Source organism: Euprymna scolopes, chromosome 15, assembly GCF_053919585.1.
Source record: "Euprymna scolopes isolate OS-2025 chromosome 15, ASM5391958v1, whole genome shotgun sequence".
NCBI lineage: Eukaryota > Metazoa > Mollusca > Cephalopoda > Sepiida > Sepiolidae > Euprymna > Euprymna scolopes.
Window position 1 is genome coordinate 68,896,585 of NC_136496.1, and position 27,827 is coordinate 68,924,411.

General features: G+C 34.1%; 1 protein-coding gene across 1 annotated transcript in view; it reads left to right on the forward strand.

Moving 5' to 3' along the window:
- The window catches only part of LOC145293874 (tetratricopeptide repeat protein 7B-like), a 197,870-nt gene that overhangs the window by 155,537 nt on the left and 14,506 nt on the right, over positions 1 to 27,827 (forward strand). The window lies entirely within an intron of this gene.

Sequence of the window (27,827 nt, forward strand, 5' to 3'; positions counted from 1 at the left end):
ATTAGACTAGAAGGCTTTCTGGCAACTAGAGGTCTCAACAGTGAAGGGGTGGGATTTTGCTGCTTGTCTTGTTAGTTGAGCAGGCACAAGTCGTTATTTTGCTATCTAATTTACATATATGTATAGGCACTATTTATTTACAATTGATTGAGCTGCAATGCACATGGAAGACAAACTAAGATAGTGAACAGCAACGAATAAATAAGCAGCAATGTAATATATGCAAATTTGGTCTTGATGATTAAGATTTCCTTTCAAGAACATTTCTCAAAGTTAGCACAACAGCAAAGGATCAAGAAGAGGAGGAGAAATGATGATAAAACCGGAAAATAAAATATACAAAAGACAGTAGAAAATAAACTTAACAGAAGGAATAAATACATGGGCAGCGTTCCTAGTAAAATATTCTGGACCCTTCATAGGCTGAACAAAAGAAGAGCTTGGCAACTGGACTAGAAGACTAGAAAACTAATAACTTTGCACAGTGATATTAATATATCCCTTAAAAGGAAAGAAGGGTAAATAGGATTTATCACACAAAAAAGGAATTAAAAAAAGAAAATCGCAACAAGAGACATGGCCAAAATGAACAATACAGGGAGCAATGAAACTGGAACAGAAAGGCAAGAATAGAAAAATGAGAAGAGACCAGCTGCATGGACAGTTCATAAAATTGACCAGAGAAGTGAATCACAAAAGCATTTGGACATGTCTATGAAAAGAACGTCCAAACAGAGAAGCAGAATCACTGCTAATCACCATACAGAACAACATTAGAATGAAGTATATCAAAGCAACTATATCAAATTAAATGTAAACTGTGTGTGAAGAGATGAGATTGTAAACCGTATAAGTGAATGCAGCAAACTAGTTCCTTAAAAATGCAAAAACAGTTAGAATTGTGTGGGGAAACCCAGTCAATAGGGAAATGCGCTTTCAACATGCCGAAAAATTGCAACAGAATGCATATGAGTGCATATGAAAATATCAGCAGCAGCCGAAGGATGGATTGCAAGTGCTTGTATTAGTAACAGGAGCAGCGTTTGAATGCGTATGAAAATTGGTAAGTGTGCTCGATCTTGCGTCTGAAGAAAAAGAAAAAAAAGGATACCATGTGGTTGAAGACTTCGTTTCTTTTTCTCTCTTAGTTTCCCCTCTCTGTCCTGCTCTAAGTAAATCTGACGACCTAGTCCACAAATTCCAAAATTTCATCATGACAAGTTTCAAGAAAAAATACACGATTAAACCCGGTTCTCCAACTTCCAACGTAGACCCCTACTACCATGTCTCCTTCTCCAAGATCAGGGGTCTTCGTTCTAACCTTCCAGAGGTTAAAACCCAATTACAGGAGACTAAACCAGACCTTTTATTTTTAAGTGAAACTGGCATTGGACAGGCTATTTCCCTAGATGAGTTTGCAATTACAGGATACTCTAACTTAACTTCTAAATCTGACCCCCAAGATCGCCATGGGCATGGAATATGTGCCTATATTAAAGATAGCTTTCCTTGTGGGAGGGACATCTCCAGGGAAGATCCTAACTTACCCTATATGTGCTTCCGGGTTGCTTTAGCTCACACTACTGCATTTATATTTACTCTCTATCGCCCCCACAACAGCGGAGTTACTATCTTTCAAAGCATATCTGAGAAAATTGACCAAGTCCTTTCTACTTATCCTTCAGCTAACATTCACGTATGTGGAGACTTCAATGTTCACAACGTCGAATGGTTGACCCACTCAAACAAGACCAATGATGAGGGGAGGTTCTGTCATGATTTCTCCATTGCCTATGACCTCACTCAGATTGTTCAGGAACCTACCCGTGTGCCCGATAATGACGGCCAGTATGCGAGCCTACTAGACCTTTTTCTCACAACTTGCCATGTTCAGTTTCTGTTCTGTCGCCTCTTGGATCTTCCGACCACTCTGTTGTATCAATTAAGATAAAAATGAAATGTAATAAGTCCCCAGACATACCTCTTCATCGTACAGTATATCGATACACTAAGGCTGACTGGGATAGCTTCCGTACATTTATATCTGATCTACCTCTGCATTCCATGTTTAAAAAGGATGTGTCCTCTATAGTATTAGACCTGACTGAATGGTTAATTGTAGGTATTGACCATTTCATACCCTCTAAAAAGTTTCAGCAAAAACCTAACAGCCAGCCATGGTTCTCTCCAGAATGTGCTGCTGCCATTGCGCACAGAAATCACTTTTTCCACTGCTTCAAACGTAATAGATGTATGGAAACTAAAGCCGCTTTCAGGACTGCCAGCAACCATTGTAAGAAAGTAATAAGGAACGCAAGAGAGTTGTATGCTCAATCTGTTAAGTCCAAAGTAGTTGAGCAGCGGCTTGGTTCCCACCAGTTTTGGCAAATAGCAAACAGAATCCTGAATAGAAGCGTGTGCTCCATCCCAACTATTATCAATGGACCTGAGGTAATCTCGTCAGCATCAGACAAAGCCAAACTCTTTGTCAAGAACTTTGCAACTAATTCTACCCTTTGCGACCAAGACCGCCAACCCCCAATATTTCCTCCTGTATCAGAAAACACGCTATGTGATATACGTATATCTGTACGTGATGTTGCGAAGCTAATCAAAAACCTTGATTTGAGTAAAGCAACTGGCCCTGATGGTATTCCAATTATAGTACTCAAAAAACTTCAACCTGAACTAGCGCACATACTTACAAAACTGTTTAAACGTTGTCTTAAGGAGAATAGTTTCCCATCTCCCTGGAAAATCTCATCAGTATGCCCTGTATTTAAGATCGCTCATCCCCTTCTCAGTACAGGCCAATAAGTCTCCTGTGCGTCATGAGTAAGTTGCTAGAATCTGTGTTAAATACAGAAGTAATCAACCATCTCAACAAAAATAACCTTCTTAGTGACACTCAATATGGTTTCCGTTCTGCTAGATCTACAGCAGATGTCCTTACAGTTATATCGCATAGGATTAGCAAATCTCTCGACGGTGGCAATCTTTCTAGGGCAATTGCTCTTGACATATCTAAAGCCTTTGATAGGGTATGGCATAAAGGTTTACTTCATAAGATCGCTAGCTATGGTATAGCTGGAAAAGTCTTCTCAATTATTAAATCATTTCTTTCTGATAGGTTCATAAGAGTAGTAGCTGAGGGGCAAAAATCAGAAGCTCACAGTATTAATGCCGGTGTCCCTCAGGGATCCATCCTGGGCCCAACTCTTTTCCTGATCTACATTAATGATCTTCCAAATCATATCCTTACATCATTTGTAGACATTTATGCTGACGACACTACCATTTATGGTACCACATCTAAGACAGTAAACGACCTCGTTCTCTCCAATTCTCTCTCCTCTGATCTTGAGCACATAGTACAATGGGGAAAGGAGTGGCTGGTTACTTTTAATGCATCTAAAACCAAGCTTCTCTCTTTACATCATCAACATTCTAATCCACATTTGTCATCAATTGAAATGAATGGCTCTCGTCTTCAGGAGGCCTCAAGTTTCGACAAGCTTCTGGGCTTGACCATTACTCCTGATCTTAAATGGAACACGTATATCAAATCTGTTGCCAAGGCCGCTGGAAAAATGGTGGGATCTTTCTATCGATCCGGTAGATATCTCACTGCTGATGCTATTCTCTATCTATATAAGAGCCAGGTACGTCCAAGGATGGAATACTGTTGCCACATCTGGGCAGGAGCTGCTAGAAAGGACTTGTCCTGCCTTGATAGAGTTCAAAATAGACTGCGTAGCCTCGTAGGAGATGTCCTTTTCTCCTCCTTGCAACCTCTATCTCACAGAAGAGAGGTTGCGAGTTTGTCTCTGATGTATCGTTATTTTCATGGAAAGTGTTCAACTGAGCTTCAATCTATGGTCCCCCCTCGCCAAACTTTCACAAGAAACACTCGTCTAGCTGTAAACATTATCAATAATTTCCCCCACTCTTTGTCTGTGCCTAAACCTAAACGTAGATTCCATGAACAAAGCTTCTTTCTTAGAACTTCACGCCTGTGGAATTGTCTTCCGTTTTCCTGCTTTCCGGCTGACTACAATATGGTTGTGTTCAAGTCTAAAGTAAATAAGTTCTTGATGAGCCGTTCCATATAAGTTATCAAATTTACCAAATTTTCATTACTAATGATTACTATATTGACCAATTTCTACTGTACACTATTTAACCCTTATCCTTGAGTGGCCTCCGGGCCTTGATAATGTGGTGATGCCTTTGTAAAAAAAAAAAAAAAAAAAAAAAAAAAAAAGAAACAAAGTCGATGCCGAAGAAGACGAATGTGTCCAGTGAAAGCGAGAATGGGCTGGCTGTAGCCAACTTGTGGTCAGTAGAAAGAGAAATGCATACCAGGTGAAATGGATGTCTACGGCTGGCATGTAGTGGAGCAGAAGCAAGAGTCTTTTAAGCTGGTGTCGAGACAGGGAGAAAGAAAAACAGTAATGAACGACGTGTTAAAAAAGAAAAAAATGCTGACTCAGATTTTTATTTATTTATTTCCATTATTTGTTTGTAACTGCTACGTTACAAAATGGTACAATCACAAATCAAAGATAGTATTGGAAAACGAAAATCACAAAATCCTTTAAAACATGGAGATACGAAGGACGTGCAATAAGTAATGCCCCTGACCCACTTCCCATAGCAGTAAAGCAACGAAACTTGGCACATTTATTAGTCTTTCTCTACACCCAGAGTTATGCATTTCTCCCATCGTTTGATGCAGCTCTGGAGACTGTTTTTGTAGAACATCCCAGGTTGTTCCTCCAGCCACGACATGACTTCAGGAATCAAGGCTGCATCATCTGGGAAACGCTTTCCTTTCAAAAACAACTTCATGGCTGGGAAGAGGTGAAAGTCAGAGGGTGCAAGTTCAGGAGAGTTGGGAGGATGGGGAAGGATTTCATAACCACACGCCTGTGCTTCTGATCTGGTGACATGCGAGTTGTGGACCGGAGCATTGTCCTGCAGGAGGAGGGTACCTTTGCTGATCTTGCCCCGCCTCTTGATTTTGATAGCTTCCCTTAATTTCCTCAAAAGTGAAGCATAATAGGCTCCTGTAATTGTGGTACCCTTTGCCAGGAAATCTGTCATCACTACTCCGTCCTGGTCCCAGAAGACTGTGAGCATGACCTTGCCAGCAGAGGGTTGCCCCCTTGCCTTCTTTGGAGGTGGTGAGTCCAAGTGCTTCCACTGCATTGACTGGGCTTTGGTCTCTGGATAATAGTGATGGACCCAGGTTTCATCATGTGTAATCAGTTTTTTGAAAAACTTTGACTCATCTTCTTGGCACATCTCTAAATTCATCCTTGAGCACTCGACGTGTTCTCGCTTCTGGAATGGTGTCAGCAACCTGGGAATCCATCTGGTAGACATCTTATACATATGCAAATGGTCATGAATGATAGTTTTCACAGACCCTGTACTAATCTTGACATCTTGGGCTATTTGGCGAATAGTAATGCGCCAATCTTCCAAAATGGCAGCCTCAACTTGGACAGATGTCTCATCAATGGCAGAAGGGGGCGGGGACCAGGTCTGGGAGATGTTTCTGCAGACTTCCAGCTATGTTTGAATTCACGATGCCAGCATTTTACAAGGTCATGTGATGGAGCATTATCACCATAAGTTTCTTTCATTTCATCAAAAGTCTCCTGTGGTGTGCATCCTTTCAAATACAAAAACCGGATCACTGCTCGACATTCAACAGGCTCCATTTCACACCTGACTCAGTTCAAACACCTGTAAAACAGAAACCATAATTAGTTCAGAGCTGTAATTTGCCACATAACCCATAGAGATATAAATCATTGCACATGCAAAATTTCAGCTAAATCAGACAACTGGAAGTAGGTCAAGGGCATTACTTATTGCACACCCCTCGTACAAGTGGGAAAATTCATTCAAGCAAGAAAACGCAACATGATAATAGTCAATATGAAGGAAAAATCAGCCAAATGTTAAATTTTGCTGACTCAGCATATCTCATAATGAAAGTCAAAGAGGCAGAAAATGAAGCAAACACATGCCACTTGCAAGAGAATGGAAAGGAATATGAAACACACAACAAAAATCACTATGATACCAATAATTGTAGGAACACTAAGAATAGTCCTGAAAATCTGGGGAAAAAAAGACTGAAAGAAATTGGAATCAACAGGAAGATTGAGATAATACAACATACGATAATGATGAAAATAGCCAAAATATTAAAGAAAATCCTTCAATGCAGAAACCAACCCACATAATCAATAAATGCTTACCAGCCACAGATAAATGGAAATATGGAAAAAATAAATTCAAGAAGAAAAAAATTACATTAGCCCAAAAGAGATGAAACTGACAAAAATTCCATTGTATTGAAGCCACCGACACATATGCAAATGCCCAAGCTGTGGTGCAAGTGTAATGCCACAGCTTGGTCATTTGCAAAGCGGGAGCAGAAGAAGAAGAAGGGAAAAAGGCGGGGAGCATATGATGGAAAGAGAGCGTTGACATGGTAAAGTTTTTTTTTTAAACCATTTAGCAGCACAACAAGAATTTTTAACCAAGATGCAAGGCTCATTTATCTTTTAAACCTCCAACAAGATTTTTGGATGACCATATACAATGGAGCAAATTACAGCAAGTTATAGCTACAAACTAAGAAACTGTTAATTGACCCCATAAGGAAAAAGCAGGAATGCGACCATATTATCGCTGGCTTGGGAAATATGTGTCAGGTGGCTTGGTGTGGAAACGACCGGTAATAAATGTTTTTTCTTTAAACTGAAAAAAGCTTGTGTTTAATTTCTTTGTAAAACTTTCATAGACAACGTTGGGTTTATGTTAAAATGTAACTACCACACTACACCATAAATTGATATGGGGGGGGGGGGTTCAGAGAGAGCACTAACCCCAAACATTGACTGGAAGTTAGCAAGAGTACTGGAACCTTATTGTTACTAAAATTCTAGAGTAGATCAATGGTTGCGGTCAATGAGAAATCAATGGTAAACAACAGTTGTTATGATGCAAAATGATTTACAATACGTAATGAAAGAGATGGAGAATGCTGGAAATCTGAGGAGATTTGGTGTCACTTGGATCCTAGTGGAACACTACTGGTTATTGTTGGTGAGTATTTGATGAATACTAATTTGCCATTACATTAATATGAGAATATGCGCATAAGAAAAAAAAATCTGCTGGATTTATTAACTGAAATTGCAGTAAGTCTAAAAAAAAAATGATTACGTTTTAGACTTTTGTATATATCACTTACACATCTGCTACTGTTATGAATTTGCGTGTGTTGTATAAATAACGCAAGCAAGACGAATAATGAGTTCATAAAATCTGAGACAGTAAATGTCTCCCCAGATAATTAAGAAAAAGCAATTCTGCGTCAGAAACAAAAAACAATCATGTAAAGCACTGTATACTACTAAAATCTCTTTAATTAACCCTTTTAGTATACAAATAAACAAGTGTTACTGCAATCTCTTTCATCTTTTTTATTTATTTTTTAACTTAACCCCAAAATAAAGCATATTATTACTGAAGCATAGGGCACTACTGTGGGTGAGTCCAAATTTATGATAGGGTGGGCGAGATATTTGTTCACATTACTTTTTTCTCATATCCCCTCCCCAAAGAAAAAAGGCAAATTGCAACTGTGACATAATGGGCTTCTGTGAATTCAGAACCATGCCTACAAGAAGACTCTAAATAGGGAGTTGAGCAGTAAGATGTCTGTTCATATTTGGAAATTTCTGAAAGAAGAAATATGCTATGCTGCATGTCTTTTTTGTTGCTATGATGTTACATAGACAGTGTGTTGCAATGCCTTTCCTTAACGATATAGTGTGAAGTTGGATTGGTCTGCTATAATATCTTTCATTAAATATGTGGGTGAAACAGGATGTTTTAATTTCCTTGAGTAACCTCCTCTCATATCAGCAATGATTCATGGAATTTATAAACATGGAACATTGTTTTTTAATATCTCTTTTTGCACTAGAAATTTATTGACAAAAATAGATTTTTTTAAATCTACCACACAAATTTTACCTGGTTAAAATAGCATCAGTATCATACATTATAAGAGTATGCTGAATGGATTCATAAATACGAGTAAAAGTATGAATTTGTCAGAGAATTTGATATAGATATTCCTCTTGTATATTTTCATATGGCATTTTTTTTATGTGTGTGTGTGTGTGTATGTGTATATATTGTGTGTATATTTTATGTGTGTGTGTATATATCTGTCAAAATATTCTTTTTTCACTTATATTTCCTTATTTAAGAAGCTCAATGTAATTACAGAGCATATAATGAATGAAACAGATACTGTCAAGAATTGTGTCAACTGAATTAAAGGAATAAATTGTAAGATGGTCAACATGAAATTTGGAATATAGACTTTTGTCATTCATTCATTATATATATATATACAGGGTGACCCAAAAAAAACAAAAAACATAGAAAGTATATCTAGAACATATGCTGTAGAACGGAGAAAAAAAGGCCAAAGACCCTAGTGTTTTGATGTGATGTTTTGAATATAATAAACAAGTTATAACCAAAGTTTCATTTCATTCAGATAAAACACTAAGAAACGGGGCCTAATTAGAGTTGGGGCCCGTTTTTTTTTGTCACCCTGTATATCAAAGTACCACATTACAAGGGATAGACACCCAGATTCCAACCCAGACAAAAGCAACTCTTCCCCTTCATAATAAACATCACTCATGAAATGCGAGAACTAAAGGACAAAATAAAGGCAGCAAGAGTTATGAGGCTTCCAAAAGTAAATCTAAGGTCTACTTTCTACTCAACATATACATATATATAAACATAGTGCAAAATTTTGTTGAAAATTCAAAGACTCACGTTTTCTTTTTTTATAACCTTTGTTTATGTCCTGAATTTTTTCCCATTACAGCTGTTTCGTTAGTGGGAAGGCAATTTTGCGATTTATACGTCCATAAAAATATCCTGTCCCCACCAACTTTTTCAGATGTTTTTCCATTAGATTTTTACAACAAAAGGTATATTAAAAAAAGAAAACGTGAGTCTTTGAATTTTCAACAAAATTTTGCACTGTATATATGCTCTGCACCTATTAAATAGATACATTGAGCTTAACTCAAAATTAACGGTGACTGGTTTTAAAATAACAATCTAGACCTGTTAAACGATAATGGTATACATTGAAATTAACGATATTTCAAAAACAAACTTAAAAAAATATATATATAAACATACATACACACACATGAATATATATACATATATATATACTAGACTACCCATGACCCGTTATGTCAATATGTTATATTAGCTATGGAATTTATGCATGAGTGTGACACTTGTGACATAAAGAAAATAATTTTTTTTTACATAACAGAAACATTTTTATGAAAGTATATTAAAATGAAAAATCATGGACAGATCACTCAAACATGAAAAAAAGATCCTCCCTATTCGTGTAAAGTTAACTATTTTTCTGAATAATCGCTCAAAAATCGAAAATTAAACATGATTTTCCTACGAATCGAACGCCGACAAAAGTCATTTAGCAGCAAAAATGCACATGAACCTACTGATGAGAAATATAAGAATGAAAAGCCCATATTGGAATCCTTCAACCAAGGGATAGAAACTTAAAATCTAAAAGAAATAAAATCTGAAGCAAAAAAATAAAACCTAAATAAATAAATGAAATAAGATAAAACTAATATTGAAACAGATTAGTAAATGTGTCAACAAATTCACCGTTCTCGCACAACTATTTTGTATCTAGAAATGTAAACAAAAAATAAAAAAGAAGGAAGGAAGGAAAAGGGACGGATAGAGAGTAGTGGTAGTAGTCTTGGCTTTACTACAATTGTTCTTATTTTTATCAACGGGTTAAAGTTGTTTAGTTGTAAGAAAATAGCGACACTATAGTTGTAATAAAGAATAGTTGCAAAACACCCCCACTCTTCCCATGTTAAATAATAATTTCGAAATAATAATGTTAATATTTCAGTGCGCAGGTTAAAATCTGCAAAAGAAGCGATTTGTGTTTATTTGTTTACATTGTTATGGGTTAATGTTTATGTGCGCATGCACAACCGGATGTCATAAACCGGAAAGTGGGTTACATCACTCGTTACAAGGTCATTTGAATTTTATAATTATATAGATAGATATATATGATGAAAAAGAAATGAACCATATTTGGATGTCATAAAATAAATAAGTCAATTAAAAAGTTGATTAAAAAAATCACGAATTGTAATGAAACCGGAAGCGCTTTTCATCAGACAAACTTTTCAAGAATATATGTCTGAATATTTTTTTTTCCTGTAGAAATACTTATACGAAAGGGATAACGACGAAAAAGAAAAAAAATAAATAAATAGAATGTGTCTCCCCAAATAGTTCCAACTGTAACCGAAGGTTTCTCTGCTTGCACAAAGTAGGGAGGCTAAAACTGATGGCAAGCGCCTCAAGGACAGACAGGTGAAACTTAGTGCATCCTCTATGCAAAACAGTTTCAATAATGTTGAATTTTGAAAATGAGTAATTGTATCAGTGTCTTTCTCTTGTAATGTGGTACTTTAAGAAATATTTATAACTCTAGTATTGCACTATTGAGCTATCTAAATGTAAAACTTTGTGTTACTTATTTATGTTATTAATACCCTGTAGTTAAATTACACACACACACACACATATATATATATATATATATATATATATAAGTATAACTACTTCATTTACTCACATAAAATTAATATACGAAAGTATAGATTTATGCGTAAACTTTAAGTATTTACTTCAAAAGTGCTCAATATGTAGGTAGAGCTAGTTAGTAATTTATAAAATATATATGGCGATTAAGCTACACTGAATATTCGGCGTTTCATCCACACTAGGATTCGTCAGGCTTATGCGCGAATTCTGTGGTTGTTTATCGTTTTTATATGGTCCTCTTCTGTTGAGGATTTTAGTTAGCCAATCAGCTTTCTAGTATCCACCGCGCCCCTTCCTATCAGCCAATGGGCATGCATTTTATTGAACAAAGGATCTGTTTTAAAACTAGGTTAGTGGTTTGAGGCAGACATTTTTTTTTTTTATATATATATAAATATACATATGTGTACATACATATATGCACATATATATGATGATTGCAACATCTTGTCAGACGAGTGCCACTCCCTCAGACACTTAAAGTCCATAAGCCCAAATGCCTGAGGGAGTATCTATACACAGATGATGTTACAGAGTCTTAGTTTTGTACGACAGCTAAGTCTCTCTCTCGGTTCAAAATGTTGAGATCCAGCAACAAGCAAGAGCAAGATAGCCAGCAACAAATCAAACTGCAGACCAGCTTAATGCGGGTACTGGTCTCCCGCTTTATGGTTTTTTAAATCAGAGATTTGCTTCTCCTAGAAAGGTTGCCTTCACTACGGCTTACGGGAGCCCTCTCCACCCCAACACATATATACATACACACAAATATACATGGTGCTAGTTGGCCGTTGACCCCGAAAAAGAGTTCATTCGCCCTTTGAAAGGTCTTGTTTTTAATCCTTCAGGGAGACTAGCCGCCCTCCTCACCAAACAACTCTGGTGGGGGAACCAGTTTAGTCGCCGGTGACCCGACCATGAGGCAGGTAGTACTGGGTTACATGGTACCAGTAGCATATGACATGACCTGACCACACATATATATATACATACATATATGTGTGATCGTTTATGTATATTCATGTTTATTTAATTTATTTATTTGTTTATTTTCTATTGTTTTTGTTAGTTTTAAAACTATTTTGTATTGCTATCCTAGAGTAAATTTTATTTTGTGAACACAGTTATTTGCTATTTCTCTTCTACAGTTTAATAGATTTTGGGTTTCTTTGAAGTACAGGATAGCAAATTTTTCATGAAGGCATAATTTACATGGTTCGTCTAAATGCCTACACGTGGTAGCTTGTCTTATTATTTTCCATTCGACTACCGGCGAATGTCTTCTTTCTTTGAGTTCCCAGTATTTATTCGCTAGTGTTGTTTTTATACGGTGTTTTTTATTATTGAATGTACTTTTGTGGTCATAGTATCGGGTTTTGAAATCTAAGGAAGTCATGCCTACGTAATATTTCTTGTTATTCGGGTTTTCTTTCGCAAATATTGTTGCCTGATAAACTATGCTTTTTGTTAGACATTTATTTTGAACTGGGCAAAGTGTGCGATGTCTACAGTTGCATTTATCTTGTTCGTTATTAGTATTTTTATTTATGGTATGGTTGTTCTTGTCCGGGGGTTGGTTTGTTATTATCATCATTATTATTATTATTATTATTATTATTATTATTATTATTATTATTATTTCTGCTAGTGTTAGTTTTATTTTTGTCATGGTGTCTACTTTTTTTATTGTTTATTTTGTTGTTGTTTACATTGTTTTTATTTAGTATTTTGTTATGTGCTTTAATTATCATCTCTAAATTTTTGCAACAACTGTAGGATAACTTTAAGGTATTTTTACTGAAGATTTTGTGTAAGGGGTTGGTTGCGGGAAAGTGTTTTTCAATAGGATCTAGAAATTTCTTGCACCAAGTTTTGTTTTTAACATTTGATTATATGGGGCCGTATACCAAATTATAGTTCTTTTTCTTCTATTTTTAATTTTATTATAGTTATTGGTGTTTTGTTGCTTATATTTGATATCGATATTTTTGTATCCACTATTTTTTAGGGCTGTTTCGTAGATATTGGTTGACCTGTTAAATGCATTTTCATTGCTTGAGTTATTACTGAGTCTACTTACGATCGAGTAAGGAATGTGTTTTATAATTGATGGTGGGTGATTGGACTTAGGGTTTCGTAAATTGGAGTAGCGTTATCTTTTAAGTATGGTTCATATGTGTTTTTATCTAAGTTTAACGTGACATCCAGGAAGTTTGTTATTTTTATGTTAGCTGATACGTCTGCTTTTAGGCCTAATTTTTTCATTTCCTTGTGTATGATTTTCTTAAAGTTTTCTCCCTTGACTTTGTTGGAGTTTTTTATTATAGCTAGTCCGTCATCACTATATAGGCCGATATCCGTAGTATCGAATATGCTTGTGAGGGTATATAGAATGAATAATCCCACAAGATCTGATGCCTCTGCAGAATCCCTGGCACCCATCGCCAAATCAAACAAATTTTTCATTATAGTTTTTATCCATTGGTTATTGTTATTTATTAGAACTGATTTTCTACATTTTTTAATGATGTTGATTTCTTCCGAGGATATATCAGTGTATGCTCGGCAAATTCTAGGGTAATGTTAAAAAGTTCTTCGGATATCAAGGGATAAAAGTCTATGATGTCAAACTGTATAAACGTACATTTATCTTTGTTTTCTATATTTTTAAACCAGGTGATTGCTTCGGTAGTATTTGCCCACTGGTTTAGTTCTAGGTCTTGTTTGATTTGTTTGTTTACTCTAGAAAGTATAGTTTTGCTAATTCTACCTATTTCTGGTTTAGTTGGGTTTATCAGGCGGGTGCTGGGATTATTATTAAAGTCCCATTTGTGGTCTTTAAGCAGAATGTATGCCTCTCTAGGTTTCAATTTGCCAACTTTATCGCTAATTTTTAATTTATCGGTAATTTGTTTACTTTCAGTATTTATTATATCTATGTAGTCGCATTTGTTTGTGTCTAGTTTTTTGTAGTTTTTTGTAATGTTTCCTGTGATTAGTTTGTTATATTCTAGCTTATCTATTTTATAAAAGTTTCTGGTTTTATCTGCTTTTACAAAGATTTTATTAGAGTTGTTTATGTTTCTAACGATTTTGTGTAGTTTCCGTTGGAAATTGTTAGGTTGATTGTGGAATTCTAAGTTTTTAAGGTCATTTTCAAAGTTTATCAAAAGGTCTACTGTTTTCGCATTTTTAAGGGCCGCGGTGGATACTAGAAAGCTGATTGGCTAACTAAAATCCTCAACAGAAGAGGACCATATAAAAACGATAAACAACCACAGAATTTACGCATAAGCCTGACGAATCCTAGAGTGGATGAAACGCCGAATGTTCAGTGTAGCTTAATCGCCATATATATTTTATAAATTACTATATATAAATATATATATATATATATATATATATATATAAAGTTGAGTAGAAAGTAGACCATGGGTTTACTTTCAACAACCTTGTAACTCTTGCTTCCCTTATTTTGTTCTTTAGTTTTCGCATTCCATGTACAATGTTTCTTACAAAGGAGAAGAATTGCTGTTTTCTGAGTTGGAATCTATCCATATAACATTTATTCTTAGCTAGTTTTTTTAACTTTGAAGTGGTATTTTTTTGTTATCTTTTTACATCAAGTGGCTTCAAACATTGTTTAGGGCGATTTCCATAAAAAAGGGGTAATCTTGAAAAATCATTATGAAGTTTTGAATATATATTCTAAAAAATACAGTGGGCAACATGCATGTTATATATATTGGCAGCAAGTCATTATTCAAGCACGTCTGATTGAACACAACTGAATACCTTTTTCTGATTTTGTTGGATAATTTTTCAATTCACTGAGTGGTCTTTTTTATTTCGGCTGGCATGTTTTATATTATGGCACCCAGTAGTTGTTGTTCGACCATATTCTTCTCAAGTGCTTTTAATCGGTGAATCCAATCGTCATGAGGAGTGATTATTGTTGTTGTCATTTTTACTTTATTGAGGTTTGGTGTATTTATAGTTAGTTCTATTTTTTTTTTTTTTATTATTGGTTATAAAGGTGGTTCAGGATGGGTAGGGGCGAATTGTTTTTCTTTTTCTTATTTTATATTTTGTTTATCTAGTTTGTTTATTGTTACTTATTGAATACAGTATATTTATCCTGATATTAAATGAGATCCAGGGGCTGTAATTCTAGTCTTCATGTGCAATTGTTAGGTATCGAATTTTAGTAATGTTAGTTAAGATATCTCTAATGTCGGACGTGGAATGTTAGATGTTGTTTTATAGTGCTATTGTCTGCTAAATGGTAGGTTAGTCATTGGAAGAGTGTTGTGGTGTGGCCTATGTATGCATTATATATATATATATATATATATATATATATATATTAGCAGTTAGGGGGTGCATGTATATAGTTTATAAATTTTGAAATATATATTCTCAGCAATGTAATGAATAACATGGGCACATTATATTTTTTTTTGTAAACTTTTATTTTAGGTGTGCTCACCCAAACTCTTACCAATCCTAAACTGTTAAAAAAAAAAAAAAATGAGTTGGATACAAAAATTTAATAGAGAAAATATTGCTCTGCATTAAATTTGGAGTTATATGAAGCAGTACATTTGTAAAAAGATCAGTGCATGTGTACACAAATGTTAATATGTATGTGCTTGGTGAAATCCTAACCTATTGAACTTATTAATTATGGAATATATATTCTAGGCAACCTGGTATGTAATATGGGCACATTATTTTTTATACCATTTAAGAGGGATGCAACCAAAACTATACCATATTTAGAAAAGAAAAAAATGATAAAATTTAAAAGTAATATTATATTTATTGTTTATACCCATCTTGGGACGAGTATTTCACTAGTATATATAGTATTTTTTGTTACTGTAATTAACATAACAAAAAATGTGTAAAAAAACAAATATGCAACAAATAAATGTTCCCAAAGGCAAGATAAATTACTCTTCTATCTACCTAGATAAGTTTATTTGTGTTTTAATTTTTTAATTTATTTTAAAGCAGTTTTTTCTTTCAAAACAAACCTAGTGTCAATTCTGTTAAGTTAGAACAAAAAAAAAAATGTTTGAAGAATTTTTGAGTTTACATTGGCCCAACCATTGTGAATAGTAGCCCGAATAATTCAAATAATGCAAATTTAAAGTGTTGTCAAATTTATATATATAATCTGCTAAGTGAAAATAAATTTCTAAATTTTTAAAATTGCGATAAATGGAGAAAGCCACAAGTGACCATTGAATCGGTGCCTTCACCAATGAAAAGATGATTTTGAATGTAAGCCAATGAATAGACCAACGGATGGACAGCAGTTCTTGTAGAGGTAAAAAGTCCAATGTAAAAAATGAATTGATAAAAATACAATTACAAAATTATTTTATTTTTCTCATCTATATTTTTTTACAAGAGTAAAATCATAATATTTGGTTTTATATTTTACATGATGCCCTTAAGAAATTGACTTCCAAACAAACCTATCTCTGGCTAGGTCTTTATTTCTCCCTCTTTAGGACTTCCTCATATGTTTTCCTGGCTGAAAGCAATCTATCTGCATGGATTAAATAGAGATTGACAGGGAAAAATTGGAAGTTACATCAAGAGTAATGCAATAAAAATAAATAAATAACAACCAAAATGAGAAACATCGTCTGAATATTCCAAATTACCAATCGTCATTTCAAAAATTCCAAAATGTTCCCATTAGATTTTATACTTCAGCAATTAATAACAAAAACTAATAAGGTTTCTATACTAAAATGGATAAATCAAACAATGATGAAGGCAGCTGAATGTGAAATCTTTCTTCAAGCAAAGTCTCCCAATGGTTGCTGACACCCCTATTCTGAATTTGTGTTCACAGGACGTCATTAGTGGATAGTTTCTAATTAAATAATAATAAAAAAATATTGGGCTTTCTTCAAGCAAAGTCCCACAACAGTTGTTGCTGGCCTGTCGGATTAAGAAGTGATTTATGAAAATTAAAGCAAATAAAAAAATAGTCTTCATTTGAACTTTTATGATAAAAATATGTTTATGAAACAAGATTTTTATTGCTTAGTGTGACAGACTCGTATAGGATTTTGCTTAAAGAAAGCCTGATTAAAAAAAAAAAATATTTAATTATTTTCAGTATGCAATCATTTATATCAGTGAGAAACAGTTCACCAATGATGTCCTACAAACACAAATTTGGAATAGGGGCGCCAGCAATCATTGGGGAACTTTGCTTGAAGAAAGCTGTAAAATCTTATTTGTTTGTTTATGAAGAGTCCATCTATGATTCATCACAAGCATTGTTGTCAAAGAACAGAAATTTCTACAATTTTTTCAAGGTTGGAGAAAGTTGGAAAATTTTAAAGTGATAATATAAAGCCTGGAGTCAGTTGAGTTGGTCATAGTTGGTTGGCAGGTTTTATTGTAAAATTTTCCCCTAGCATGTGAAATGAGGGAAGGAGGGTGTAGAAAAGAGAAATTATTGATCCAAACTTTATATCAATTTTCAAATTTATTGGCAAAAAATAGCATATGATACTGACACAACCTTCTCAACCACTGATTGCCATGACAAATAACACCTTACCTGAGCATCCATCTTTCAACTCCTTGGCCTAACAATCACAGATAACATGAATTCAAACAAATACATTGAGGACATTGCTAAAGCTTCTGCAAAGAAGGTGGGCTCCCTCTACTGCTCTAAAAAATTACTTACACTAAAGAGTATCCTATATTTTTACAAAACCATAATTTGTCCATGCATTGAGTATTGTTGCTACGTCTGGGATCATGCATCTACTACTAGTCTCTCACTTATAGATAGTCCAAAAAAGAGTCTCAAATCTAATAAGTCCCACACTATCGGCCAAGCTTCAACCTCTGTCTTATCACTGCAATATTGCATCCCTGTGCCTGTTTTACAAGTAATTTAATGGAATGTGCTCTGATGAACTCATAGCACTTGTGCCTCCTTGATGTACATACTCCTGGCGAGCAGCAAAACCCAACTTCTCCACTGTTGAGGTCTCTAGATGCCAGAAAACCTTTTACTTTAATAGTTATTTCTCTTGCACTGCTAGACTTTCGAATTCCCTCCTTATTTCCTGCTTCCCTGACTGTAGTAACTTGCAGAAGTTTAAATACAATGTGACTAGATATCTCACTGCTCAACTCCCCACAGTCTCCTGTTAGACATGATCCAAATAAAAATATTAGCCCCTTACGTTCCATGTGTCATTATGTATTGTTAGGAGTGAAATAAAAAGTGCAACTAGCCATGTAAAGAGACAGAATATATTTACATTCATATACAGTCTGAATGTTTGTCCAATGCAACTTGAAAGCTGTGTACAATAGTCATCGTCACAACCTCCTCTGACAGACACAAACGGAGAATGTTACCTTTCTTATATTGAGCTAAAATTGATGGCGATACATCTTTTTATTAGTGCCCATGGAAAAGGGGAAATTTATGTTGATGATGTTTTGTGCCAGAATCAAATCCCCTCAGAGTTATCATCCCCGACATGATAATGCTTTGATCTCTGGGGATTGTGAATGATAGCTGCAGAAATCAGGACCTAAAGCTATTGCATGCACAACAGACATAATCAGACATTGTCACTTTCCATGATAAAACAATGAAATCGGTAAGGTTCTACAAGTTACTGAAATTAGAGACTGAGGAGGAAAAAGTTCTAAAAAATATTTTCAGAATCGGATTACAAAAAATGAGAGACATTTAAGCAACTAATATGGGTAGATGATATGAGAGAGACGGGATTGAAAAATATTGCTTATTTTGATTCAGGAAATGAACAGATTGTTTTTATCTATGAAGTTATTCTCAAAGATAATTCATGTGAAAATTTCCAGACTAGTCCATAACCAAAGAGGACCATCACAGCTAAAATCAGAATAGTGTCAAAAGAGGAATGTGGCAGGTGATATTTTTGTTGCGTGGGGAGTAGGGGGTCGCCCTATAGAAAACAATTCATTTTGAAAGAAAATCATTACCATGACAATGAGTATGTTTGTCCCAATTTTGTTTTGCTATGAATAATCCTCAGAGTATACCAATTTATAATTGGTATGAGTTTACATGTGTAGGTTGGATTACATGTGTTGAAAAATAGATAAGTAATTTTATTTTTCTATATTGTTAGAGAGAGAGAGAAAGAAAGAAAGATGAATGATATATAAAAATGATATTTTCCATATTCTGAGTCACCTTTTTAGGATGACAAATTAGCCTGAACTAAAATCTATTATTTTCTGTGTGTTATTCTTTGAGAAATTCTTCTTTTTCTCACTTCCTGAAAAACAATGTCGTCAATTCTGATGGGCCAAATGGAGAGCACCTGCCTCTGCCAGCCAAAAACTCTCCTTCAAGGAAACAAAGCGAACAAAAGCACAAAGACTTGGCATGTTTTTCATACTTCAAGAAAAGACGACCTTGTGCTTAATAGGAATTCGCTCAAGTTTGGCACTTTTTGTGTCACCTCTCTCTCTCTCTCTCTCTTTCTCTCTCTCTCTCTCTAATTGTCTTATTTTAAACATGATTCCCAATCTCCTTTTCAATTCTATTTGACATGTTTTGAAAAAAAATAAATAAATTTAAAAATAAATTTAAAAAAGATAAATAAAAATGCATTATTTTTTCTTCTTGTTGCTAAGTTAAATACAATATCTGTACTCCCTCCACCCATACAATACACATATACACACACACACACTGTCTCTTTTTTCTTTCTCCCCACTCTCTCTCTTTCTCTAGACTCTTTCTCTCGGTTTGGCATCTTTTCCCCTGCATCAAAAATCCGTGAAATTGCCTTCACCCCCTCCACTCTCAATACTCATTCAGTAGCTTTGAAAGCACCTCAACTGGCGAGACAACAAAGACTCGATGGCAATCACGTTTTTATCTTTACACAATATTAAAGAGCAAAGAAAAAAACAGCAGATGGATCTATGTTGCACTTTAAAAGCAATCCTGAAATGGATTGAGATGGATTGCTGCTGAGGCCTTTAGTGCAGCATTACTAAGTGTGTGTATGTGGAGAGGGAGAGGGTGAACAGCATTCAGGTAAAACAATTGCATACAGAATGCAGCATATATATATACACATTTGTGTATTTTGGAGAAATTACCAGAGTGCTCAATTACCTGTGGAAGAGCAAATTTTTTTATATCAAAATATGCAACACTTTAGTTTGACAGTCCACCAATGCGTTATATATATATATATATATATATATATATATATATATATATATATATATATATATATATATATAGTTAGTTAGTTAGTTATGAAAATATATATGACATAACTTATTACTAAATGCTTTTCATATATTGAGCACTGTTGAACTAAATACTGAAAATTGATACATAAAATATATCCTTTTATAAAATTTTATGTAGATATATGAAATTTTATATATACTAGTTAGTTGCCTCCTACTAACCAAAACGTATCTGCCCACAATAATTTTTGTGTATTTTTTGGCAAATGCCTATATTTTCTTTGTTACTGCCTTACACGTGTTTCATAACCCATAATAAAAAATGTTGGTTTTAGTTTATTTGACTGCTCTTCAGAGGTATTCAAATATTAATAAAAAGTAGACGCAATAAATATTCTAAAACAAAACTAAAAAGGATATATATATATATATATATACAGTGTAACCCGGATATAAGAGACTTCTTACCAGACCTATACAGCTCTCTTATACCCGAGGTTCTTATAAACAGGTTACACTGTACATTAACACAGTCTCTAATTGGAGACCAGAGAAAATATCTCTTATATCAGTTTTCTTATATTATGGTCTCTTATATCCGGGTTACACTCATATATCTGTGGAGGAACCAAAAAGAATTAGTGAAATTCTTTAAAAAGAGATTTATCAAGATAATACAAAGCTCAATAATGTGGAGCTTATATGCAAAAGAAAAAAAACAACAAATATATATATATATATATATATATATATATGAATGTAAATTTAATTGTTCAATCAATAGAGAGATTACATCAATTAGGGTTGCAGGATATATACGTAGCCCTAATTGAATGAACAATTAAATTTATATGCATTAGTATATACCTTTATATTGTCATTTCTTCCCTTTTTCTTCTGTGTGTATGTATATATATATATATAAATAAATAATAAATAGGGGAAGTTTACTAGGTAGATGCAAAAGTAAGCTTCAGTCCAATAACTGTATAAATGTTTATATTATCCTAACCAAGTAAAAAAAAAGAAGCTTGATACGACAGTGAGAAGTAGAGGTTAATACCATAAGTTTAAATAACAACTGTAAATCAGAAATTTACATGTACAAATTTATTATTGGAAGTATTCCGTCAAAAAATAAATTTGTACATGAAAATTTCTGATTTACAGTTTTTATTTATAATTATGGTGTGTGTGTATATATATATATATATATATATATATATATATATATATATATATATATATATATACACACACATATACACACACATATACAAGGCCTGTTTAAAAAGTATCCAACCTTTATTTTTCCCATGGAAAATAGACGATAATACAGCGCCACTCTACACAGTGAAGGAAGACACCTTCATGCACATGTGTAAAGTTTTGGATGAACTTTCAACGCGTTAATCACTGCCTGTCAGTCACTGAGTAGGGTGCTACACAACGTGTACGTCCGATTACTGATTCTCTCAAGATGACTGAACATGTTGAGCAGCGGTACTGCATCAAATTTTGTCAAAAGTTTGGTGATTCTCAAAGTCAAACAGTTAGATTCAGCAGGTGTTTGAAAAAGATGCGATGGATGTAACACATGGAGTGGTTCAACCGATTCAAAAATGGCCACACATCAGCAGAGAGGGACCAGCGTTTTGGCAGGCTCCAAACTGCTCAGAGTGCAGCTGTTGTTGAGAAGGTGCAAAATTTGGTTATGGCAGATCATTGTTTGACCATGTGGGAGCTTGCCAAAGAGGTTGGAGTGAGTAAAGAGCCTGCACATGCAATTTTGTGTGATGATTTGGCCATGCACGGAGTGGCAGCAAAATTGGTGCCCAGGTTGTTGTTGCCGGAAAAAAAGGACTTCCTTGCTCAAATTGCACAGGATCTTCTGGACACCGCAAACACTGTTACTGAATTTCTGAACACTGTGATAACTGGAGATGAGTCATTGGTGTACAGGTACGACCCAGAAACAAAAAGACAGTTGTCGCAATGGTAACATCCCGAGTCTCCAAAGCCGAAAAAAGTGCGACCGGAGTGAAACAAAATCAAGGTGATGCTATCTTCTTTGATATCTGTGGAATTGTGCATCATGAATACGCACCAGAAGGACAAACAGTGATAAAGGAGTACTATCAAGATGTCCTCCTGCATCTCCATGATGCAGTTCGGCACAAAAGACCAGACATCTGGACTGCAAAAAATTAGCAACTGCACCACGACAACGCCTCCACACACTCATCCCATTTGATCTCATATTTTTTGGCCAAGCATGGAATTCCAGTTGTTCTCCAACCTCCCTACTCTCCAGACATGACACCTTATGACTTCGGGTTGTTTCCAAAATTGAAAACGCTATTTTGAGAGTAGAGAAGAGATAATGTGGAACGTGATGGTGGAGTTGAACACCATTCCAAAAGAAGACTTTCAGAGGTGTTTTCAGCAGTGGAAGGATCGGTGGGCTAAGTGTGTGCAAGCACAAGGGACCTACTTTGAAGGGGGTTAGGGTCCAAGCCTCGTCAGGTATGTGAAACCTTATTTCGGATACTTTTTAGACAGGCCTCGTATATATATATATATATATATATATATATATATACACACACACACTGCAAAACATATTTAAACTAATCAAATCATCTATGAGATAATATCAAATACATACTTATAAACACAAAATTCTCATTCTCATATTCATGCAAAAGGAAACAAAATGGACAGTAAAACTGAATGCACATAAATCACATCTGAACTCCAAATTGTTAAACAAAAATTGATGGTCAAATGCAGACATATAAATATTTGCTTTGTAATTTGAGTTCTGATTATCAATAGAAATAATATCAAAGTGAAATAGAAAACTAAGTAAATAATACTTAATAATACATTAGTTGCTGTTATATATATATATAGTTGTTGATGAGCCGTTCCCCTTAAGTAATCCAATTTACCAAATTTCCACTACTAACGATTACTATGACATTGTCCCCTTGACTACTGAACACTCTTTAATCCTCATTCTCGAGTGGCCTCTGTAGTAACTCCTATACAAAAAAAAATATATATATTCTCACATCGTTATTAAGTTGAAATTGTAAGATTTTGGACACAGATGGGTGTGGCTTTTTGTCCATAACTTTTTAAATTATTAAAAACTAGCAGGAGGTGGCACCCAACTTTGCCTGATTATAAAATATGCTTAAATATATTTTAATTTATGTAGATTTTATATTTTTTATTACAGAGCCAATTATCTATTGAATATTATATTGTACCTAATATATAGGTAAAAACAAAAAGGACGGGTGCCATGGAATCGAAACCAAGACATTTAGCATTCCAGTCACATTCACTTCCATTTGAGTTATCGATGGATAGATAAGAAAGATTTTAAAATTAAACAACTCCAAGCTATGAATGAATTTGCACATGTGCAAAAGTAATAGAAATATGTCAGCAAGTTGAAATCAACATTTTGCATCTTAACTTCATAACTGAGAAGGAACAGCTGAGTGATTGGGTTACTTGAACCATGTAAGTTGTCTAAAATAGTGTTTTTATAAAGTTTTTAATGTGAACATCTAATTAGTATGTGACTAAATATGAAGTAATAACATAATTTTGCAGACTTGTTAGTCACAATATGAAACAATATTGTAATGGATACCTTTTGAAAAGTAATAAGATGTCAACTGAGAAAATTTGATATTTGGAACTTGGAGAATTATTATACTACACTCTCTCTCTACATTATATATATATATATATATATATATATATATATATATATATATATATATATATATAGTCTAAAGAAGCTTTGAATAAAAAATAATGCAAAAATAAAAATAAAGAATGCTGTTTAAATTCCCGGAAGGAAAAAAATATTAACTTTAACCTATTGCAGAATTAGCACCTACATAATCTGACTTCTAAAAATTTTATAATGACAAAAGAGAATTCATTTATTTATATAAGGATGGAAAAGAAAAAAAAAGGTCTATATATATATATATATATATATATATATATATATATATATATATATATGATGGATATTCCCGTTGATTTCAACGTATGAAGTTTGCCATAACAACTATATTGTTCAGAATGCCGCACAAATGATTTGCTTTATGTGGTGAAGGCTTTGTGTAGAACCAACCATACTTTTTAGTACAACTGCTAATCTCAGTTGGTGCAATGGTTACCACAAGACAGAGCAGACAGGAGACCTCTGGTTTTACATCTGAGTTTTCCTTCTCCTAGAAGACTGAGGGTGTATCTCTCCCTGTGGATACAAACCCGAAAATTTCTATGTTTAGGCACGGTACATACAGTGCCTAAAATTCCCAAATGGTCACCCATCTGGTACTGGCCAGACTCCTCGTTGCTTAACTTTGGTGATATAGCAAGAACCTGTATATCAACTTGATTATCCCATATATCTTCATATATAATATTTTTATTGCAGAGATTCTTCTCTGGACCAAAGTACCGTAGGTTTGCAACAATGGATGCCACATACAAATTTATTATATCTAGACTATTAGCCACTATATTATGTAACTTTAAAATGACATTTTAGACACATTTAGTCGTTATAAAAATCTACATTTCATCCTAGGAGCAACATCATCACAATCACAACCATCTTTAGAGGAAGTCGTTCCTATTTTTCCTTCTAAACATCAAGTTCTCCTACCACCCCCAGTCAAGACCGGAAGGAAATATACACATTATACATATATTGTGCTTGCACCCTTTGTAACTGGATCATAAACTCATAGATATAACAATATTTCCCTTTTCCGATTCAAAAATAATAAAGCCTCCCCAGACTAATTCTACTCATTCTGGTTGGCTGAGCTCTGACCATTCCTATATTCCAAATTAATGGTATTCACATGCTAAATGAATGCTAATGTACCATTCAAATATGGCATCACAATGATATCTACTTTTGCCCTCTGAGTAAGTTGCTGCATTCATTTTCTTATATTTTACTGCATCAACAATGTCTACACCAGTTTGTATTTCCTTTTTCTCTCTTGCTCTCTCTCTCTATATATATATATATATATTCTTCCCAATTCTCTCTCTCTCTCTCTCTCTCTCACTTGCTTTTTACATTTTTTTTATGCTGAAGAAACAAAAAAAACATCTCACGGCGATGCCGAAGAAAAAACAAAATTTTATTTCCTCTCTGTCTCACTTGCTTGCTTTGTCCAGTAGTAAATTATATATTTTTTTCATAGTTACGTTTTTTTTTTTTTTTAAATGCACTTTATTTAAACCTGTGCAATCTATTACGATCATCGCAGATTTAAAAATAAATGTTTTGGCAATACTATCTACTGGATTTGTACTTATGTTGAATTTAATATTTTTTTTAACATATGTGAAATATTCACATTTTAAAACTGTTAAGCAATTTTTATAGTCAACTATATTTTATGTTTATTCCCCCCCTTATAATAAAAATATATAAAAATAGTAAACTTTTTTATCAATTGATTTTTAATTTTTTTATTGCATATCTTTTCAAATAACTATATTATTTAAATTAATATGTTATATATGTTGTTAAACTATTTAGATATTTTAAAAATATATTTATTTACAGAAACATGGAAAGAAAACAATGAATGTTTCACATTTTTTACAGTTTTAGCAGTTTCAAAAAGATGGATGTGCAACAGAAAATAGTTTAACAGTTTTAAAATGTGAATATTTCAGATTTGTTAAAAAAACATAAAATTAAAACAACATAATAAATATGAATCCAGGAGATGATATTGCTGAAACATTTATTTTTAAATCTGTGCAGGTTTAATAAAGTAGATTTAAATAAAGTACATTCAAAAAAAAGTAAGTATATTTGAAAAAACAAAATAACAAAACAAATATATTTGAAAAAATATATTAACAAAATATATCTTAATATTTTGCCCAAATATATAAGAAAGCAGTTTTGAAGAATAGCGGAAGTATTGTGTCCATTTTGTGCTTCCATACCTCAGTTGACAGACCTGCCAGCGTGTTTGAAAATTAGGGTGTGGTTTTATGCACAATTACCAATTTTTTACACTGATTAGAATGACGACTTTTAAAGGTTTTCGACTATGCTGATTAAGAAAATCTCATTCAAATTTTGAGGAGGCAAGTACTTATAGAGATATAAAGACCTGTATTATGCACTGTAATTCACTGACTGCCAGATTTGTACACATGCGCAATAAACATACTTACTTCTCTCCTACTGACACTGCCACCTTCCAATTTTTTTTAGCATGTGCAATTATCATGGTTAAATTTGGGGAAATTATTCTCCCAATCCTCCCCTCCAAAAAAGGGGGTTATCTACTCCAAAAGCTATTCTTTACATGGAGATGTTGGGGGTGTCTATTCCGAACACTGTTCTTAAGATGAGAAGGTTGGTGGTGTCTATACCGAAAGCCATTCTTAACATGGGGAGTTTGGGATGTCTATTCCAAATGACAATACTCAAAGAAGTGAAGTGAAAAAAGTCGTAATTATCTTGTTTTACACGTTAAAAAAAGATAGCATAAATCTGGAATTTACTTTAATAGTATTGGTGGAAGAGTTGAAAAGAAGAGGAAAACTTGAACAACAAATGGAAAAAAGCCAGGACTGCTACAACTGATTTTGACCACTCTAAACAGCTCATACACAGTGAGAATCACTAACTTCTAAAACTTCTGTTTTTACTTTCCATTATTATCCTAATGGATCATTTTTCGTAATTTTTAAAATTTATACCAATTTATGCATTCCCTTAATTGTTTTAAATTCAAACAGTACCTGCATGTTATCGCCCCAAACCAGCACTAATCGCCAGTGAAAGCCAGATTATTTCATTTTGGCCATGGCTGCCAGTGTCTGCAATTGTTCAGAGATGGCAGTGGCCAGCAATAACAACCATAGTTTACTTTTTTGCGTGCGGGAAGGGCAGGTTTCCACTGGGCAACACGAGTTAATGGGTCCTGCTAGTATATATATATATATATATATATATATATATATATAAATTTTGCAAACTTTGCTTTCATATAAGCTGTATCACCTGAAGAGGTTTCTAGTTACTGGTAACTAGCTGACCGAAACATGCTCATGACTGTGTAGCAATGTTAAACTTCATTAGTTACTTAATCTCTGGAAAACAATAACCTCAGATTTGTTTATAATAAAATGATCTCCAGAGTTATCATTAATCGTTTTGATTGTGAAGAATAATTCAGTTCATTTTCAGATCTAGCTTGAACCCAACACAGAGCCGCAACTGCGAGAGGCACTTGTAAGAGAAGAACTGATCAGTGCACCTGTAAGAGAAGAACTCAGCTTTGACAACTGACAATGAACAGTCAGTGTGTTAAAGGAATTGCCACCTGGACTTAGGGCTGTGCGCATTTTGTACATTCTGAGCATCAGAGCTTTAAATCCAGTGAGTGTCTGGTTACATTTTGAAGGGTCCATCACTAGACAATAATAACAGTGTAACCACTGGGGCTTAGGGTTAGCACCTTTGTGTTGACTACACAACCCTCCTGGCTTGGTTAAACTAATTGGTCTCATGACATATATATATATATATATATATATATATACAATGGTCCTTTATGAAAACCCTAGCTCTGACCCCATCTTTCTGAGATTAGCATTTTATCATTTGGAGATTACCTCTTCTATTTTCTTTTCTCTCATTTTAAAGAAATCTCTTTTCCCCCTTCTTTCTTTCTTTCCCCTCTGAACTCACTCTCTCTTTTTCATCATCCAAGTTATTTATCATCTGAAAGGTGGTCTCTTGC